At 46.7% G+C, this 8,178-nt stretch overlaps 1 long non-coding RNA gene across 1 annotated transcript; it reads left to right on the top strand.

Annotated features, from left to right (window-relative positions):
- The first annotated feature begins 4,244 nt into the window (after positions 1 to 4,244).
- LOC146036619 (uncharacterized) lies at positions 4,245 to 6,817 on the top strand. The gene is made up of 3 exons (XR_014460881.1): positions 4,245 to 4,381; positions 6,014 to 6,059; positions 6,683 to 6,817. It is a non-coding gene; the product is annotated as an uncharacterized LOC146036619 (long non-coding RNA).
- The last annotated feature ends 1,361 nt before the right edge of the window (positions 6,818 to 8,178 follow it).

Here is an 8,178-nt window from a genome sequence, read left to right as displayed (position 1 = left end):
CCTGATATATTGGGGTAATTCAATCCTGATTGCACGGCGAATGTTCTACGGCCAGCAATCAGGTAGCTATAGTTAATTCCCATCATGCAAATTCATTTGTACGCCGTGCGAGTGGTTGTGCATACCTAGCAAAGATTTTGTTGCCGTGTGAAAATCTATTTGTAAGACGCTCATCGTCTAAAGGTTTTTAACTGGTCACCGCTCATCGCAGGATCAGAGCAGCCATAGGGCGGTATTCAATGAGCCTGATTCGCCATGTTTTTATGGCGAATTTGTGCTGTTTGGCGAATACATTTGAAGGTTTTTTTCGCCATGATTCACCGAGTAGCAATCGCTATCTTTTTATGGTGAAGGGGAATGTGAACTTTTAAAATAAAGTGTTTTGTTTTTTACATTTGGTGTAAAAAAATCAGGAATTTTATTCTGAGGAGGGGCATGCTATTTTTATTCATGTGCTGTAAGCACATGAATATATATTTAATAAATTTTTTTTTTTTTTTTTTTACACTGACCAGCCAGCAGGGGGCGCCGGAGCCGAGCCGCTCATTAGATATTCATATATTCACTTCACCCGATCATTACATATTCATGATCGGGTGTAGTGAATATGCCCGGACCCCTGCTGGCACCCCCGGGGGCCAGCCTGTGCTGCCTGGCACCCGGGGAGCCCACCTCCCCCCCACAAACATTGTGGGGCAGGCAGGGAGACTTCCATCTCTCTGCCTGCCACCATCCTCAGGCTCCCTGCGACGTTCGCCGCAGGAGCTCATATTTGCCGGTCAGGGGCAGCGAGCCCCTGACTCGTTGAATACCGGAGCCGGCGAGGCTCCGGAACGCGGGGACCCATGGCGAATGTGCAGTGAATCCTAAACAGGATTCGCTGCACGTCGCCGGTATTCACATTGAATACCGCCCATAGACTTACTCGGCAGCTGCAATGAAATCAACCTGATCATGGCTGGAGCTGACGTCACACACCCTCCTCTATTAGGCTTTGGCACGTCTGTGTTTTCACTGACGCGCCCAGCATTTTTCACTAAACTGACGGTTATCACCCGCAGACACCTACTTCCTGTCATTCTCCTTGCGATCATCTTGCAAAGAAGAAATGTAGCAGCCTGTCATCGCAGCATGAAATTGTGCGCGCCTATTGCAGCCCATACGCACGCACAGTTAATTTGCAGCTGTGCCATCAGGTCGGGAATATGTTGTGCATAATATAAAAGTAACCCACGCAATGTGTTGCACCATGTACTATATTTTGTTGGGTTTTTGTTTTAGGGAGCACTCCCCATTTGTTGAGTTTTTTGGGGAGCACTCCCTAAAAAAAACCACCACTGTGCCGCTGAGCACTACATCAGCAGCTGCTCGGCCCTGTCTCTGGCAACCCGGCTGTGTGTGGCGTGACGTAACAAGGTCACAGGTACACATCAAAAGTGATCCCAGCACTATAAACTGTATATATATATATATATATATCAGTGGCGTAACTATAACTCCGCAGCCCCCGTGGTGGCGGGGGGCGCAGAGAAATTGGGGGCGCCGCCGGGGGGGCTGCGGGGCTATAGTTACCCGTGGTCTGCGTCTCGCCCGGCTCTCTGTCGGGACCTTCCTGACGTTACGGTCCGGCTCCTGCTGCAATGAAAACTGACAATTAGAAAATGGCTGCCCCCATACTACAGACAGTTTTCTGTCTGCAGTATGGGAGCAGCCATTTTCTAAGAGTCCGTTTTCATTGTAGCAGCAGGAGCCGTCCGGGACCGTGACGTCAGGAAGGTCCCGACAGAGAGCCGGGCGAGGCGCAGACCTTAGGTAAGAAGGGGGGCAGGTTAGGTGGGGGGCGCCGAATAAACGTGCGGCGGGGGGGCGATAAATAGTTAGTTACGCCCCTGATATATATATATATATATATCCTGCCTTCCTGATAACTTGAAGATCATGCAGAAAGGTGTCAGCGCCAGGAATCCCTGAAGATTTTAACTAGATGAACACAGAAAATTCTATCTTTTCTTTTGTATTAAATTCTGCCCATGGGGCAAAGCTGACACAGTATCATGATGTCATGTCCAGTCCAGCAATAGCTGTAATCACTGTAAGTGACTTTATGGAGACTGTCTACACTCATTAGCACCACCAAAAACATGACTGTATGTAAATGCTTCTAGATATACAACGAGAAACCACTCAGCTATTGTAAAGGTCCAGTTTCTATTGTATCACTGAATAAAAGAAAAGATCATCAGTGTTTTCAGCAATGCTGGTAAGGTGCATGTGCACTGCATCTATTTACCTCACTGGGTGACAGGATGCACTCCCAGCTACACACCACCCCCCTTCCCCCCTGGGACATTTGGGAGGTATGAGTATACTGTATGTGATGTGTTATAGTGGAAGTTGACTAGGCAGAAGCCATAACATTTATAGAAGGCTATAAAGAAATTATCTTGGAAAAAGTGCTACGGTATAATAGCAGGTTAATAGCAGGTGTACACAGGGGTGTGGTAAGGAGCTCCAACGGGGGGATCCCGACGGTCAGTATCCCGATGTCGGAATCCCTACTGCGGGTGCTCCAACAGGGGGGCGAGCGCAAAGAAGCAGACCCCCACAAGGGAGAATAGCCCCTGTGAGTCTGGATCCCCCTGTCGGAGCACCAGCAGTCGGGATTCTGACATTCGGATACTGACTGTCGGGATCCCCCCTGTCGGAGCGTCCAGGGCCGCCGACAGGGGGTTGCCAGGGGTACAGCTGTCCTGGGCCCCGGCCTCTAGAGGGAAAGTATAGGAAAGCCCACTGCAATAACAGCACACTGACAGAGAAGTCACAAAGGTAACACATGCTTTCTAGACATAGATTCCTGGCAATCAGTGAATGAAGAAAGACCTAAGGGTATAGTTTTCAGTAAACAGTCACTAGGGAGGGAAAGCGGAACTACTGTAATTGCATAGTTAATCCTATTAATAGATAGAAGCTAAAGAGCTGATGCATAATACTGGGAAAATCCAGAGACAGTATGAACAAATGTATACAAAATTTAATTACTCTGCGCTTAAATTAATCTTAACAATACAATTGCTGACTGGCAAGAAATAATTCAAGACATACAAATTAATATCAAAGAGAATCTTTATCTCATGGAAAAATTGAAAAATAGACAATTAGATAAAATCTCAATAAAGCAGGACAAAGACATATATACAAAAAAATAAAAAATAAAGACATGAATAAACTATATTTCATGTAATTAAATATCAATTTAAAGGTGTAGGGAGGACAGGTACAAATTCTGCTAATAAAGTCCCAATATTCCGCTATAGATGATGTTGTTTCCGTGAATAGAAGTAATTAATAAAGTGGAAAATACACCTCCGATGGATGTGGTAGTCCTCCATCAAGGCACCGCAGTATACAATGCAGCAGGGAGCCAGGTGATTGAAATGGAGATGCTATGGTTTTGTGCCCAGAAAGCCCCAGACGAGTGCAGGGATCCGCTTTCAGAGCACCGCTGCACCCAATGTCACAGTGGCCGGGCCGTGAGATGGAATGTAGGTGTGTAGGGTAATAGTTAGGCTGATGCTGGGTTTGTACAGTTATGGTTAGACTACATGGGGGGTGTTTGGCTATGGTTAAGATGTGGCTGGGTTTGTGCATGTATACAGTTAGGCTGTGGCTGGGTGTATATGGATAGGGTTATGCTGCAGTTCAGGGGCGGAACTACCACCTGTGCAGACGGTGCAATGCACCGGGGCCCAAGGGGTTAAAGGGGCCCGGTGCCGCCGTCCACCCGGCATGCTGTAATTCCTATCTTGTTTCAATCCTGTTGGCTGCCGTCAGGGGGATACTGCCGGGGCTGGGGGCACACGGCCCGCAGGCTATCCCCTGGAGTCTGGACCCTCTTTAATTTGTGTTCCTTTTAAATAGTACCGCGGCTGGTGGAGTTCGGGCTGGCAGGTTGACTTCATGTGTGGCACGGCTAAAGTGACCGGAAGCAGTGCTGGCAGTATTTCATACTACTACTTCTGGCACTTCAAACAAACACAGTACATCAGATGCAGCAGCGCTGGTCCCCGGCGTCCTGTCCCTACTGCTGCAGTCACAGTGGACCACCAGCCAAATATAGCCGCAGACACCGAGAGTAGAGATGCTCGCAGGGAGCGGAGCCACACACACACAGGGACGGATGAGGGAAGCCCATGACACGGTAAGCAGGGAGGGGAGGGGAGCCGCACACATGGAGAGCAGAGGAAGCTGCTGCTGCACATACGGGGAGGGGAGCGGTGGAGGGAGGAATCAAACACATGGACAGCCACGGTTTACAGCTGCTGTCAGGAGATTGGACAGGGTGGCCTGCAGAGGGAGTCTAAATATAATGCCAGGACCCGCAGTAAGCAGTAGCACTGTGGGCATTGTTTGTGTGTGTGACACTGTGTGTTTGCTGTGCATGCAGATGGCATTAAGCACAGTACATGGCAGCATGTCTCACGTCCTTATAGGAGGGTGCATCTTAACAGGGCATGTCAGGGAGTTTGTACATTGAGTAAAGCAGTCTGTGTGTGTCTGCCCCTCTGCCCACTGTGCCATCTGCCTATTCCCCAACATCTGTCTGTTTGTCTATGCCTATTTTCCATCAGTTTATGGCCCACCCATCTCTGCACCCACATAGTGTTCTGTCCATCTGCCCATTCATCTTTCTGCCCATCTATGCACCCATACGGTACTCCATCTGTCTGTCCATGCATCCCCATCCTGTGCTGTAGTCAGGTAGCATCTCTCCTGCTTATTACATCCTTCTGCTCTCTCTCGCTCTCGCTCTCGCTCTCTCTCTCTCTCTCTCTCTCTCCTCTCTCCTCTCTCTCTCTCCCCCTCTCTCTCTCTCCCCCTATCTTCCAGGGGTACTAATGGGGGCATTATGTGGACATTACTGGGGCATTGTGTAAGGGGCAATAATGGGCGTATTAACTGTATAAGTAGGAGTACAGCGGGAATTACTTGTAGCATAATGTGCAAGGGGCATTGCTCTGTAATGGGCATTATTAGTGTGTGGCATAATATGTCATGGGCATTATTGTGTGCAGCATAATATGTAATGGCCACTATGATGTGCGGTATAATGTGTAATTTTTTTGCATTACAGTGTGTAACAATGTGTAATGGGTATTACAGTGCGTGACAATGTGTGATGGGCATTACGTGTAATGGGCATTAACATGTGTGGCATAATGTGCAATGGTCTTTAAATTTAACGTAAACAAAAAAAAAAAAACTTTTTTTGTGTGTTTGAGGGGCCCAAACCATATTTTTGCACCTGGGCCCACAACTCGCTTGTTCCGCCTCTGCTGCAGTTGGGTGTGTGTATGGATACATGTAGGCTATGGCTAGGTGTGTATGGATAGGGACAGTTAGGCAGTGCCTGGGTGCATAGTTATATGAACCGTTATAAACTGTACCCAAGTAAATGAAAATGGATTTCTATCATAAGTTCTGTGAGTCAATTTAATGAAAAAATGGATACATGATCAATGTTATTTTCAGACACAATTTAATGTACGAAACATGCAAAGTATTTATTTTATAGTACATGCAGTCAGCAATTTATATTGTACTGTATTACATATTTACACAATTCAACATTTGCATATTGATGTCATTGCTTCCTAGTGAACTAATAAACAAAAATATTTTTAAATATACATATTTGCACAAGCAATTCCATAGTGTACATTTTTATCTTATAGATAATATGCTCCGACACACACACACACACACATATATATAGCAGTTTTGTTTGAAGCAGGCACTCACCATAGACCATAGGTAGTAAGTGAGACAAGGTTTATTTCATAAATGTGGTCGACGTTTCGGTCCTCGCAGGGACCTTTGTCAAGACAGGAACATGTCACATCAAAGACCAGGAACACCAGGCAGTGTCAACACTGCTACATATTGTCTATGGTGAGTGCCTGTGTAATGTACCGGAATTTTTATTATAATTTTCTTCTACCTTTATCTTTTGTAGGTTCTGCACACTTCCTTTCTTTGCTGCCAAGGATCTTCTCTTGTCGGTAAGTATAAGCAATTTCTTTTATAATAAGGTGGTTTTTTATACTTTTCGATATTATATTAAATATATATATAACTTCTCATTTCTAACAGGATATGAGACAATGCATAACCTCGTATAACAGATATAACAGCAAAACAATATCAATTTGTCAACAATGCAATAAACTCGCCTATTTCAATTCGCTAAGATGCCGTACAAACGACTAAATTCAGCATTGTTCTTCTAACAATTCAATTACTATACACATCTACCATGCATAGACTAAAGACAACTTTACCATTTTAAGTACACGTTTCAACTTTATACTGACAGCTCAACTTATGTATCAAAGGATTTCCAGTTAATCTACGGATTGTCCTATTGAGCTGCAAAGTCCTGAATATACACTGTGCTTTGTCACCCACAGCGCCTTTCACTGTTTCCTTATAATAAACTGTTTATTTCTGACAGCAACTTTCTGTCCAAAGTATCAACCCTTTTGCTAAAATGTGTAATCCTGTGCTTTAGTGGACTAGACGTCTCGTCTTTATTAATGCCGCTGGTAATAAGGATCCCTTGCTGGACTTATGCTCTGTAACCCTGAAGAGGCTTTACTTGATCCTGTCTGTTTTTTAATCGTAGAAACTACAGTGGTGATTTCTGAAGAACAATGGCATTCCCTTCCTAGGTAAGTGTGCTGTGCTGTTAACAAGTCTTTGTATCCACTTAAGTGTGCAATCTGACACCCTTGCTCCCTGCGATTAGTGAAAGGTTACTCTGCTAGAATCATTGCATTATCCTTAGCATGCTCCCTCTTGTAACCTGAACTAGGTTTGGCTGTCTCCTAATGCTGCTGACAGGCTATACCTGGTCTGTGCTCAAAGATCTGTCAGTCTTATCTGTACAGGGTGCTATATTCTGGCTGCTTTTCTAGAGACTGATCACATATTATTACACACAGATTCCGTTTTATATACAGTCCTTTCAGGCAAATTATGGCATACTGCTAATGTCCCAGGTGTTTATTGGATCCGTTTATGACCTCTCTCCACTCTATCTTTCACTTGTTATAACTTAATACACCCCTGTTTCCAGCCTTCTCTAATCGTCACAGGGAGGGCCTAAATGTGTCACTGCACTTTCCTTATGCCTCCTTTCTGAAATCTGCGCTGACAGTTGGCTCTCCATTACTAGGCCTCACCTCCGTCACCGCCCACCTCTTGAGTCCTGACCAGCGGTGGGGAGGGCCTAAGTGCGCCACACCTTTTCAACTTGATCTCACTCCCCCTCTGTAGCAGGCGCTTACCGCTTGCTGCCTTTCTCTCGGCCGCGCCTCTGTCACCGGGCACCGCCCACTATGGGATGTCTTCACTGCAGACCAGGCCGCACCTCCGTATCCGGGCGCCGCCCAGTGCCGGCCTTCTCCTACCCGGCTCACCTCCTATTGGCGTCCGCAGCTCCGGGTCCGCCCAGCGGGCGGTGTCACGCCGCCCGGCGGATCAGTGTCCCTGAGGTCGGTGATGGACTCCTGATCACCGGAGCGCGGTCCTGGGCTTTCGGCGCTGCAACGCGGTCCTCTCGCGCAGGTTTCCTCTTCTGGCACTCGCTCTGTGCACACTGTCGGGACAGATCTCCTCCGGCTGACGGCAGATGCGGGTCTCCGGTAAGTATGTTACCCGATGTCAGCACCGCTGTCCACACTCCCAGCACAGCTCTGCAACCTCTCAACTCTCTCCCTGGGGACTCAACTGTCCAAAACTTAACGGCCGCTCCTCTTATAAGTTTATCCACGCGACCATATTGGTCCAGCCGTAGGCACGCAGTTCTGGGGCTCGAGCACCCCAACTTTATTAGTTAATTTGTCACAGTCTTTGTTCACAGGGGCTGAGACTTCTCCCTCACTCTGCAGGGGACATGGATTAGCCTGGAACATTTTCTGCCTCAGTTGGAGCAGCTAGCCAAGTCTAATGCATCCCTATTAAGGGGTACAGTATAACAGATCCTCCATCCATGTCTAGTAACACCCATGGTCTCTAAGTATTATTCCTTCAGTGAGGAACCAAAGTTCACTTGTTTATTATGTATACATCACCACCTGTTCAGGTTATTACATACACCCCCCCTAGAACTTTGCGTGT

The sequence above is a fragment of the Crinia signifera genome, chromosome 9 (genome assembly GCF_055691185.1).
Source record: "Crinia signifera chromosome 9, ASM5569118v1, whole genome shotgun sequence".
Taxonomy (NCBI): domain Eukaryota; kingdom Metazoa; phylum Chordata; class Amphibia; order Anura; family Myobatrachidae; genus Crinia; species Crinia signifera.
Note: the sequence above shows the minus strand (reverse complement) of the source record. Positions and strands in the feature narration are given on the sequence as shown.